Raw genomic sequence first — 13,787 nt, forward strand, 5'->3', positions numbered from 1 at the left:
CACTTTTTTTTTAAAAGCGACTCCTCAAAAGGGTAACGTGAAACAAAACATTCGGGGACCACAAAGAGAAGTTTTGGGGTTGTTTCCATTCCTTACAGAAAAATATGTCAAAATAAGGAAATACCTTTGGAGTACGTTGTGGCTTGTGTGCACCAAATGACACAGCCACGTTCGTGGCTACATTAGTTGCATCCATAATTTTTAAAGTCTCACGCACTGCAGTGATTGTTGCGTCTACCAGCAGTTTTTTTATTTGCTGCTGCGACCATGAGAGGAATTATCCTGGCTATCAGATGGATCAGGGTATGCAATATTAAATCTCCCTGGACCGGCCGCGTCCACAGCAGCATCAGGCTCAGAATCAGATGGGACAGCCTGAGCAGGGGAAGGCAGGGGACGCTTCCTCCTGGGCCTTTGCCCACACGCCATTTCCACCTGGGACACTAAGGACTGCAGGAATGCCATCAGTGCAACCATGGGAAGCTGGGGTTCCGAGGGACCTGCCACCTCCATGAGTGGGTCAGTTGGGGAGATGTGACCCCTTAGGCTCCATAAGAAAAGGACAAAAAATGTCCAAATTGGACCCAATTAGCAAATTTCCCTCCCCAGTGTCATGTGACTTGTTAGTGTTACAAGGTCTCAGGTGTGAATGGGGAGCAGGTGTGTTAAATTTGGTGTCATCACTCTTACTGGTCTCTGGAAGTTCAACATGGCACCTCATGGCAAAGAACACTCTAGGGATCTGAAAAAAGAATAGTTGCTCTACATAAAGATGGCCTAGGCTATATGAAGATTGCCAAGACCCTGAAACTGAGCTGCAGCACAGTGACTAAGACCATACAGCGTTTTAACAGGACAGGTTCCACTCAGAACAGGCCTCGCCATGGTCGACCAAAGAATTTGAGTGCACTTGCCCAGCGTCATATCCAGAGGTTGTCTTCGGGAAATAGACGTACGAGTGCCTTCAGCATTTGCTGCAGAGGTTGAAGGGGTGGGGGGGGTCAGCTTGTCAGATCTCAGACCACACGCCACACACTGCATCAAACTGGTTTGCATGGCTGTCGTCCCAGAAGGAAGCCTCTTCTAAAGATGATGCACAAGAAAGCTGAAGACACACAGACTAAGGACATGGATTACTGGAACCATGTCCTGTGGTCTGATGAGACCAAGATAAACTTATTTGGTTCAGATGGTGTCAAGCATGTGTGGTGGCAACCAGGTGAGGAGTACAAAGACAAGTGTGTTTTGCCTACAGTCAAGCATGGTGGTGGGAGTGTCATGGTCTGCTGCCGGCACTGGGGAGCTACAGTTAATTGAGGAAACCATGAATGCCAACATGTACTGTGACATACTGAAGCAAAGCATGAACAGAGCTCCTTCGAAAAATGGGCCACAGGGCAGTATTCCAACATAACGGCCCCAAAAACACCTCCAAGATGACCACTGCCCTGCTAAAGAAGCTAAGGGTAAAGGTGATGGACTGGTCAGGTAAGTCTCCAGACCTAAACCCTATTGAGCATCTGTGGGGCATCCTCAAATGGAAGGTGGAGGAGCACAAGGTCTCCAACATCCACCAGCTCTGTCATGTGGTCATCGAGGAGCAGAAGAGGACTCCAGAGGCAGCCTGTGAAGCTCTGGTGAACTCCATGCCCAATAGGGTTAAGGCAGTGATGGAAAATAATGGTGGCCACAGAAAATATTGACTCTTTGGGCCCAATTTGAACATTTCCACTTAGGGGTGTACTCACTTTAGTTGCCAGTGGTTTAGACATTAATTAGTTTGAGGGGACAGCAAATTTACACTTTTATACAAGCTGTACACTCATTACTTTACATTGTAGCAAAGTGTAATTTCTTCAGTATTGTTACATAAAAAGATAATAAAATATTAACAAAAATGTGAGGGGTGTACTCACTTTTGCGAGATACTGTATGTCCTGGGCACAGGAAGAGGAACTTCGGCATTCCCACAAGGCTTCAGTTGTCTCCAGGATCTTCCAGACCAAAGGGAAAATGGCTCTGTGACATCATCAGGCTGCACAAACATGACCGCCAACTGGAGACCAGCAAGACTAAGGGAAAATGGCAACCATCAGCTACAAACACTGAAGCATGCTGCCAGGATCTTTCCTGCACCCTCTGCAATGCTGCACCCTCTGCAAGGGGACCCCGTCTCCCCTGAAGGTAGGACACATGTTTAGGGGAGACTCGTGCACACCGGTCTCTGCACTGGTACCCCCATGTACTACACCCACACTGCAAATCGCAGGACATGCACCTTGGGGTCTCCTACACTGGTACCCCCCTCCAGTCTACAACAATATCTCTCCTGCGCTCGAGTGATATGCGGGAAGGTGAATCTTCTAGGCGGTTTTATGACACAAATGAAGTGGTCTTGCTGCCCCCCTCAGGACCAAGGGTATCCAAAAGGCACTACAAGAAAACAACAAGAGAAGGGCGCACCGACCTTGTGCATTACCACTTAAAAGTTTATTAAAATCATAGAAGAGTAGCGTACAATATACTCACAAACGTAGCATATGAACAATCATATAGGAAATGGGCACCGCTCGCTTCCAGGACACTTCTCTACTCAAGACAGAACTTCTCGCCACCGAATTAGGGGAGCTGTCGACCAAGGGACCGATTAGACTCAGACCCAAGTCCGGTCCGTATGCGACCCTGCGAGTTGTTTAACTTCTAGGCCAGCCTCTGTCTGTGAGACTATGTTGCGGCCGACCTATCACGTAGCTGCGGTCTGCACACGCTCGCTGGCTGGGGGGGGACCAATGGATCTAGATTATCCAGCCCAGCAGTTGATTGTAGATCTCCCAAAAGAGAAAAAATATAAATAAGACGCAAGGAAGGAGAAAATTGCTAGGACCAGAGATCCCAGCCAGGAGCCTAGGTCCTGACAGGACAGATTAAAACTGATTACCTCGAGCAGCGAGGGGGTGGGTTATATACCAGCTAAGGATGGGCCATGGGTGTAGCCAGGGATTTTTTGTTTTGCCTAGTCCTACTCCTGGAGGAGACAATATAACCCACTAGTAATCACTTATGGAGCGTTGTGTCCGAACTAAATTATGTGTATATATATATATATATATATATATATATATATATATTTTTTTTTTTTTTTTTTATTGGTCTTATGTGATATTCTAATTTTCTAAGATACTGAGTTCTGGGGTTTCACTAGCTATAAGCCATAATCATCAAAATTAAAAAAAATAATGCTTCAAATAGATCACTGTGGGAAAAGCATCTATATACAATATATGTTTCACTTTGTAAATTAAATTACTTAACTTAATTGTTGATGATATTCAAATTTTTTGAAACACACACACACACACACACACACCCCACCTAAATATCAAAAAACCTACCGTTAGTTCACCGGTAACAGTGTTTCTTCTAACCTTCCAGGACGGCAAACATATGAGAGATGAGAGGCTCCACTCAACAGGAAACATGACCAGAACACAGCTGTTAAAAGGCCCCACCCTTCCCCTTGTCCCTCAGTAGTTGAGAAGTAATTCCTCACCGATACACAAGGGATCTATAAGCACATAGGCACTTACCAGCTGCCATTTACCTTACTCCCCCTTTTAACAGGGCAGGAAGTAGGCCTGCCGTCCGTGAAGGTTCGAAGAAACACCGTTACTGGTGTACTAACAGTAGGTTTTTCTCTCTGCGCCTTCCAGGAAGGCAAACATATGAGAGAATAAAGAAATCACACAGGCCTACTTTAGGGTGGGACCACTGCCTGCACTACTTTTCGGCCAATGGCTAGGTCTTGCTGAGACAATACCTCCATACGGTAATGCTTCAGAAAAGTGTCATGGCTGGACCAGGTGGCTGCACTGCAAATCTGTTCCCCAGGAAGCTCCCTCTTTTTCAGCCCAGGACATTGCCAGTGCCCTTGTAGAACGTGCCTTCAGCTTTGCTGGAGCCGGAACACCTGCAACCTCATAAGACATGGTAATGGCTTGCTTAAGCCACTTGGAGACTGAAGGCTTTGAGGCCTGTAGTCCTTTCCTTGGTCCAGAGTAGAGAACCAAAAGGCGATTAGAACTCATAAACTCCTTGGTCCTCTCTAAATAAGAGGAGACATCTTGGTCCTCTCCAAATAAGAGGAGACATCTTCTTATTAAATTTAATCTCCCTTTCATTCCTAGGATTATCACAAAAGGATGGCAATACTATCTCCTGCTTCCTGTGAAAGAAGGAAGCTACCTTAGGCAGATAGAGGATCTGGCTTAAGGATAATCCTATCTGGAAAGAGCAACATAAATGGTTCTTTTATTGAAAGCCTTTGCAAGTCCCCTACTCTCCTGGCTGTTTTGACAGCTAAGAGGAAAGCTAATTTTAGTGACAAAAACTTAAGGGGAACCTCTTCTAGAGGTTTAAAAGGGCTTCTAGATAACCCCTTTAGAACCCTAGTCAGGTCCCAAGGAGGGAACCTATCTCTGGTGACTAGGGTAGCTCTATCCCCAGCTAACAAAAATCTTTTTAGAGCTCTTTTGCATGTCTTGCATCCAGAAAGACAGAGCTGCAATCTGTACCTTAAGGGTGTTAACCGCCACACCCTTATCTACCACATCTTCTAAGTACTCCAAGATTATGGGGATAGAGGCAGAGAAAACTTCTGTTTATGCCAGGTAAAAATGTTTTCCAAACTTTAAAGTAAATTTTTCTTGTTACTGGCTTCCTGCTCAGAAGGAGTGTGTCTGACTATCTGAGCAGCCCTTAATTTTAAGGATATGGCGCTCATTAACCAGACCTTCAACTGGAAGAATCCCAGTCTGGAGTGGCTGACCAGTTCCTGCAACAGCAGGTCTGGGGGGGTTCCGTTGGGAAACAGAAATTAGAGGGGGAAAGGCATAAGCTAGTCTGCACTGCTACGTCTAGTCCGGAGCATCCAGACCCAACACTCCTCCTTTCTTGTGAGAGGATTCTTTCCCTGTTCCCCTCCTCTGTGACCACCGCAAATCCCAGGAACACCTGGTGCTCTTGTATTGGAACAAACTGATAGGTATTGCTGAAATCCAGAGTAGTCACCAACACCAGGGAATAAAATCCTTGGTATGATTGATCTTTTGGCATAGGGACTACCTTTGATACCTCCTTTGGAGGATGAGCCAAAGTCACTACTGATGGGAACAGAGGTGCCACCTTGACTTTGACGTCACTTAGTTTCTTTGAAACTTGGTCCTGGAGAGGGGAAACGCAAATCAGCTCTTTGCCAACCTCCACCAGCGCCCCGTTTCTTATACGGCTCCTTTCTAGCACCCTTGGAGGATTAAATCCTTCAAGGACTGGTGAACAGGAAACACCTTGGATGGGCTTTTGCCTAATTCTTTGTACATCCTATCCTGTACCGAGGCTTCCCTATGGGGTTCTGGAATTCCTTCTGTAGTATAAACAGCTTGAAGGAGTCCTTCCAAATCCTTTAGAGCAAACAGATTTTTGTTTAACCTGGGCTCTTCCCCCTCACTATCAGGGTCCAACTCCCCCTCTGAGCTATTTTGAGACCTAGCCTGACTTCCTACCTCCCCCAGGTCTTCCTCCCTTGCTTGGGCAGGAGGAAGACCCTGTAACACAGGTAAAAAGACAGATGGCCCTGCCCTGGACAAGACACTCTTGAGGGGAAGGGGCCGTTGTCACCTGAGGGGGAGGCACGGAAAGTTTGAAGAGTAGAAAGCATTTCCTCCTGCATAGATTTAAGGAAATCATTAATACAGAGGCTCTCTTCACCTGCCAGTTTGTTAATACAGGTGTAACAAGAAGGCTTTGTATGGGGGCGTGGCCGAGCTGCGGATGTGAGCGGACGTGCATGCTGTGAGCTCCGCTGCTGATCCTGGTTGTTATCCTGTGTAACTTCTTATTCTGCTCAGATTTTTACCGTCAGCCTGTGCCCTGAGTTCCCTGGCGTGTGGTGATCACCCGGTGAGATCTCCATCAATTATCCGTGATGTCTAAAAAGGGTAAAGAGGGAAGATCTGCACAGGCCGGCCCGATCTAAGATGGCGGCGCCCCTCAGCGTGCAGCACAGAAGGCCACATATCTGGAGGCTGCACAGAAGCTTTTTGCTAAGCCTTGCTGCCCGGGACCCCCATGCTCAGACTGGGGACCATCGTTCCGGCTCGCCGGGGTCACATTCAGACACGGATGACACCGTACCCCTGGGGGATCTCTCCCGCCAGATTGTGTATTGGGAGGCCACAGATGCGGATCAGGCCCCGAGGCAGTCATCTCCTACCCCTGATTCAGAACCTACATTGCGGGACATTATGGCTGCGGTTACCACCTGTACCACTTCAATTACGGCCCTGACTGCTGAGTTAAAGGGGGTCAAGGCTGAGATATCGTTTATGAGACATGATATGCAGAAAATGAGGGAGAGGACAGCGGCGGTGGAAGGCAGGGTCAGCTCCCTTGAGGATGACATGGCGCCTTTGCAAAGGGAAGTGAAACATACTGCCCTGCTCTCAGCCCAGCAAGCTGCACGCCTGGATGACTTGGAGAATAGGATGAGATGGAGCAATATCAGGGCAGTTGGGATCCCTGAGCGGGCGGAAGGTAAAGATCCTGTGGCTTTTATTGAGAAGTGGTTGCCCTCTACTTTTGGGCAAGAATCCTTTACCACCATGTTTTCAGTGGAACGTGCTCATCGGGTGCCTATGAGACCTCTCCCTCCTGGAGCCCCCCCACGCACTTACATCTTCAAACTCCTCAATTATAAGGACGAGACACCATCCTCACTAAAGCCAGGGGCATGCAGGGGAGGCTGAAAATTGACAACTCAAGGATCTCCCTGTTCCCCGATTACTCTGCGGAGGTGCAAAAGCAGAGGGCGAAATTTGTGGAGGTCAAGCGGAGATTGCGGGACTTAAATGTTCTATATGCTATGCTGTAACCTTCTAAGCTCCGGGTGGTGGCCCGGGATGAGGTGTTGTTCTTTGATAAGCCTTCTGCTGCTGTTCAATGGCTGGATGCGAATGGTGGGGCCCTGCAAGCGGCTGCCTCCCCTAGGAGAGAAGACCCTTGAGGACTGTTCCTATTATCTGGACCTTTTGAACTCTGTTCGGCCGGTCATGGATCCTGATGGTTCTCCTGCCTGTACCTGGCACTTAATGTTACACATACTTTTCCTGTTATCGCGGGAGCTCTTTTGCTGCACACATGGCTGCTACCCCTCACATGGTTGCTACTTTGGAGGAGACTGCAATGGCATCAGTGGTCCCTCTCCGGTTTCCCCCCCTTGGTCCTGACTGGACATGCCCTATTGACTCGTCCCTTTCCCCACACGTGGCAGACGTGTATTCCCTTTTTGAAAAAGATAAGACTTCCGCGCCACGGACTATATGGATGGGTAAATGCTCAGTGTATAAATATAAAAATTGTAAATATATATAAAGGTGAAACTCTAAAAAATATATATAATAATTTATGTATATATATATATATATCTAAAAATAGGCTGCAGCCTCCCTGGATGATAGTCCGGAGACTATACACTGGATGAAGGAGAAGTAGGGATGGTGGCGTTGCCTATATAAGTTTAGATATATTAGGGTGTAGACTCTAATGATTAAAGGTGCCTATGTGCTAAATATATAAGTGCAATGTTATAATATAAATACACGCATATAAAAATATATATAAACATCAAATATGTGCAAATAAGCAAGTGCAAAAAGTGCCTTCAAGGATATTAAAAGTGACTAGTGCGAAAAAGTATGTGATAAGTGATATACACAAGCAATAAATAACCAATTAAAATAACCAATAATAATAGTAAAATACATGCAATATTAAAGTGCTTTAAAAAAGGTGCTATATAGTGTGAGCCACCCCAATGATACCACCTCGCTGGTATGGGGGTAATATGAAGTGCCAACAGAAGCCAATATAAATTTATATACAGCTCGCAAAGTCCAGTAAAAAAGATCCAGTAAAAAAGTCTATATGTCACATGCAGTGACTACAGGTAAGCATAGGTTGATATAAGTGACAACACTCAGGTAACAACACTCTGGTGATAGGTGAAGAGTAACCCCGTGGTGGGTGGTAAGGTGCTGGGATATCCCTCCGGTAGAAATGCACACTTACCAGAAACACCCACCCCACACAGGGGTATAGAGCGGGTGTTTAAATGGGTCTAGCAGCCCAGCGATATCCTCCTCTCCCTGGATGGGGGCGTATACCGAGGGTCTGGCTGGTCTATGGATATCTCCTGGTTTGGTCCCCTGTATGCCTTCCTGACCTAGGTGTGTTCCGAGGTGTCCACTCTACTCCACTCCCGATGTATTATGCCAGAAAGTAAATGGTGGACATAGTGTAATTCCGTATTATACTTTATTAATCAAAAGAATGTACAGAGGTACTCACATTGAGCAGGTAAAAATCGAGCGTGACTAAGTATCAGAGAGCTTGCGATCCAAGCCTCGTTCCCATACAAGTTTACCGGAAATGACTCCACACGCCGTTTTTGTCCCCCCCTTTTTTCTGGTCCTGGACTTTGGTTCAATTTTTGCTTTTCCTGCACGCATTTTGTTGCTCTACTGCATTTATGTCACCCTATGCTGAAGATGTTCCTACTGACTGTTCTCTGTGCTGGGGCTGCTCCGATACTGTATGGGCTGGACGGCCGCTCCTGTTTTGGTCTCGCTCTGGTTGGGATGTGCTGAAGGGGGGTAGTGGGTTTACCCCTTTTGGGTACCCTTTCTTGCCTCTCTGGCCAGGATGCCGGACGCTCCGTGTATGGCTACATTTTGACTATGGCTGATAATGTTTGTGTAATGTCCTGGAACGTGCGGGGCCTCGGCAACCCGGTTAAGAGGACGGCAGTGCTCCGCACCATTAAATGCCTGCAGGCGGACGTGGTTTGTCTGCAGGAGACCCATATGTCTCCTTCCGCTACCCCGTGTTTAACTCCTAGTGTATTTAGTCACCAGTTCCACTCGGTTTACTCCACTTATTCGAGAGGGGTGTGTATTTTGATCAAGAAGAGGGTACGGTTTCTATGCTCAAAGTCTGTGATTGACCCTGATGGCAGGTTTGTTGTTTTATCCTGCCAGTTAGCAAGTCTTAGGTGTGTACTTGTGGCGGTTTCTGTGCCCCCCCCCCCCCGTACTCTGCAGGGGTGCTTAAACTTATTGTGCCACATATTGCTCAACTTCCTGATGTGCCCCTGCTGATGTTGGGGGACTTTAATGCTGTACTTGACCCTGCCTGGGATAGGTTTTCCTCTCACTCCGGTGGACCTCTGCTAGCGGGGGGGGGGGGGCTATGCCCCTTGCTCGGTTGGTGGGTGAACTCGGACTGACAGATGTCTGGAGGATGGGCCTCCCGGAGGTACGAAAGTTTTCGTGCTTCTCGGCGTCTCACTCGGGATTGTCTAGAATTGATATGGGGTTGGGTAGTGGTTCGCTGCTGCCTCTGGTGGTCGTGGCGGATTATGCACCCCGGTTGGTGTCCGATCATTCCCCATTCTGGGTCCGTCTATCCCTCCTAGATAGTAGGGGGAAATCCCTTTGGAAACTCAATGCATTCTGGCTGATACTCTTTCCTTGTCCTGATCCCCTACCGCCCAAACTAACATCCTTTTTTGCTGACAATTTGGACTCCGCAGAGGTGGGGGTGGTGTGGGATGCGGCTAAGGCATTTATGAGAGGTCAGTTTATACGTACGGTAATGACATTAAGACGGACACCAAGCAATGGGAGAATACTGTGTTGGATGCAGTCACGAGAGCGTTGGAAATTTATGTGAGGGACCCGTCTGATGACACTCAGAGGTCTTGGCTGGCTGCCCAGTCTATGGCCAAATCGGTCTCAATTCAAAAGGCTAAAAACAAGCGCTTCTTCTTGCAGCAGAGGTATTTTGAGGAGGGAGAAAACACGGGTCATATGTTGGCCATGCTGGATCGCTCGCAGCAACCTGCGGCCTTTATACCCACGATTAAGGATCCTCAGGGGGTGCTCTGGCACGCCACGGCTGACATAGGGAGAGTGCTTGAGGAGTTCTATGCTGATCTTTACTCCTCTAAGGTCTCGGCTGACTCCCAGGAAATTGCTGATTTTTTGGCCTCCTGCGATTTGCCTTCTCTGTCTGCCTCGGACGTGGCTGTGCTTGGGGCCCCCCTTACGGAAAACGAAATTTATGCAGCCTTGAAATCTACTAAGCCTGGTAAATCTCCGGGGGCTGATGGTATCCCGTCGGAGGTTTACAGCCGATACGCTGAACAGTTGGTGCCCGTGCTGCTGCAGGTATATAACGAAGCCTACCGTATTGGCCACCTTCCTGCCTCTATGTCAGAAGCTATAGTTGTTTTACTGATGAAGCCCGGCAAGGATCCGCTTTTGGCGGATTCCTATAGGCCCATATCTCTACTCACAACGGATGTTAAAATTCTAGCTAAGATACTGGCCACTAGGCTGTCCTCTGTTGTCCAAGTGGTTGTCCATAGGGATCAATCGGGGTTTATCCCGACCAGATCGACGGCAGTTAATCTCCACCGACTATTTCTGAACCTTCAGATCCCGGTGGACAACCCTGGGAACTGGGCGGTCTTTTCGCTAGATGCCGCTAAGGCATTCGATAGTGTTGAATGGGTGTACCTCTGGGAAGTTCTCAAGCGCTTTGGTGTGGGAGAGGATTTTCTGAACTGGGTGCGGGTACTGTATGCTGCCCTTACGGCCAGACTGAGGGCAAACGGGGAGCTTTCTGGACCCTTCTGTTTGCACAGGGGGACTAGACAGGGCTGCCCGCTACCTCCATCGCGGTTTGCCATGGCACTGGAGTCCTTAGCGGCGTGGATTCGGTCCTCCTCTGACATAGTGGGGTTCAGAAAGGGCTCCCATGCGGACGTTATCTCACTCTATGCGGATGACACACTGCTCTACCTAGGTGATACAGGGGAATCCTTGCGGGCGGTAATGTCCCTTATTGACTATTTTGGGTCCCTGTCTGGATTTTCCATAAATCGGGATAAATCAGTTTTAATGCCCCTTGACCCCATAACTCAGCCTCTTCCGGACTGTGCATCCACAGTGCGAGTGGTTGACTCCTTCAAATATTTGGGGATCCATGTGTCTCCTGATCCTACCGAGTATATCACACTGAACCTCGTACCTCTGCTGTAAAGGTTCCGCTCTAAATGCACGAGTTGGTGCAAACTTCCCTTGTCGTGGCTGGGCAAGTCAATTTAATTAAGATGGTGTGGGCTCCTCAACTTCTTTATGTCTTGCACAACTCCCCAATCTGGATACCCCGGAAATGGTTCTATAGGATTGAATCCCAGTTCCGAGAACTGATCTGGTGCAAAAAAGTGGCTAGGATTAAACTGGCTACCCTTCAGATGGGCAAGGATAGTGGTGGCTTGGCAGTTCCCAACCCCAGAGTATATTTTCTAGCCTCCCAGGTTCAGCACATGGGGGCTGGGGTCTTGGATCCATTGGATCCTATCGGGTCCTTATTGGTCCCTCCTGACTCGCCTCACCCTGTCCTTGTACACATTGAAGCGGGGTTCTCCAATATGGGGACTCGGTTACCCACACTCACCTTAATTCGCATGGTGTGGAGCTGTGTCAAGGGGATGTTGCAAATCACGGGTTACCTTCCTCAGACTCCGATTTGGCGTAACCGCAACTTTTCGGAACTGTTTCGTCTAGAGGGCGCGGAGATGTGGGAGGCCCATGGTGTATATTTTATAGCACAATTGTTCAGAGCTGGGGTGCTGAAGTCTTTTCAAGACTTACAGAGGGAGTTTGATGTTCCTAGGCACTATTTTTTCGCTGCCTACAATTGAGACACGCGATGATGGCCCAGGCAGGCTTGTCCTTGACACTTGACACTCACCGCCTGTTGGGTGAGGTGTTTCGGGTCTCGGACAAGAAGGGTATGATCTCACAGGTTTATGCCCTTCTGTTGGGGTCTGTGCAGGACCCCTCTTCCCTCCCTGCTCGTGCGGGGTGGGAGGGGGATCTTGGACCCATAGATGGGGAGAAGTGGGATCTGTGCCTCTCATCGATCCCTTTGGTATCGGTGTCGGCCTCCCATAAGATATCTCACTTATTTCTGTTTCACAGAGCATACAGAACACCAGTACAGCTGTTCCGTTGGGGACACAGATCTACCCCCTTGTGCCCCAAATGTGAGAGAGACCAGGGTACACTTATACACATGCTGTGGAGATGTCCCAAGCTATTTCGCTACTGGAGGGGAGGTAATTGACGCGATCTCTAAAGTGTATAATTTTAAGCTGCTAAGGGATCCTGTGGTCTGTCTGCTTGGTGCTCTGGAGTTGGACACTCTGACCCCAAATGCTCACGTTGCCGTGTTGCAATTGTTGTACATTGCTCGCAAATTAATTGCTAGATTTTTGGATCACCTCCAGGGTGCCGAGCAGGGGCCATTGGATAACACAGGTCAATGCCTCTTTAATCAGGGAAAAGCTGACATACCAGCATCGAAAAGGTCACAAGAAATTTGCTTCATTATGGCAACCTTGGTTGGATGACCCGGCCTTGGCTCCCCCCCCCCCCCCCCCGTTGGTTATGGATCGGCTGCTCATGCGATAGGGTGACATTTCTAGAGACGGTTGAGCGTGTAGAGTCCTCCCATCCTTTTCTTTTCTTTCCTCTCCCCCCCCCCCCTCCCTTGTCAGTTTTCTGCCACTGTTTTTTTTTTCCCTTCCCCTTTGCACTTATAGTACTTCAGGTGGGTTTTTGCTACTTTACAGTGGTGTGTGCTATATTGCTAGATGCGCATGGTCCTATTACTATTGGGAGGGAATAACTATGTTTTGAATTATCCTTCTCTTATGCACATGCTCAGGTTTGTTTACTTGGCTGAAATATGCACCTGAATGCGATGGTTTATGGATGACGTTCTCCTGTACTGTTGCTGTTATATCCTTTATACATTTGTATTTTTTCAAACACTGGTTCTGTAACTGGTTGTGTCTACCGTTCATGTTATTTATTCAGTGTACTATTTATACTCAATAAATATTATATTTTTCTTGTATTTTCCTTGAAAAAAAAGAAAGAAGGCTTTGTATAAGATCTAGACAATCTTTCCCCACAATTACCACATCTCTTGGAGGAGCTGAGATGCCTGCTGCGTCCCAGCTGGGACATCAGGATCCGGCCTGTTTTTAGTAATAGCCACCCGGAGCAACTTTCCCTCTTCCATGAGGCGAGTAGCGGCAGGTTTTGTTTCTTTGGCAGCTTTGCCATTCTTTAGGGCCAAAGCGTTTGCCATCTTTCCACCAAGTGGTTTCAGCATCTCCTCCAGGTACTCTTCGTCTTCCACGTTGCGCTGTGCATGCTCCTCCTCCGAGAACGGAAGTTCCAGTTTTCAAAGCGAAGCTTAAGGCGTGCTGCCGCTGGCTTTTTGAAATCTAAAGAAGCTGAGATGTCCTGGAAGACTGGAAGAGACCCCTGCAAGGAATCAGGGCCCAAGCATGGAGGAACCATTCAGAAGAACGACTGCCTGGGGCTCGGGACGACCTGTAAGAAGCCTAAGGAGGCAGCAGGTAGGGAGCAGCCTTCACTGGCCCGACCGTACCTGGCTTACAGAGGGACTGTCCAACACACACTGTTTCAGGTCAGAGGAAAAAAAACAAAAATGTTTCACTGTGACTGAAACACAACTAATACTGAGGGACAAGGAGAAGGGTGGGGCCTTTAACAGCTGTGTTCTGGTTGTGTTTGCTGTTGGGTGGAGCCTCCCATCTCTCATATGTTTGCCATCCTGGAAGATGCAGAGAG

Source organism: Pelophylax lessonae, assembly GCF_965119305.1.
Source record: "Pelophylax lessonae genome assembly, chromosome: 5".
Taxonomy (NCBI): Eukaryota; Metazoa; Chordata; class Amphibia; order Anura; family Ranidae; genus Pelophylax; species Pelophylax lessonae.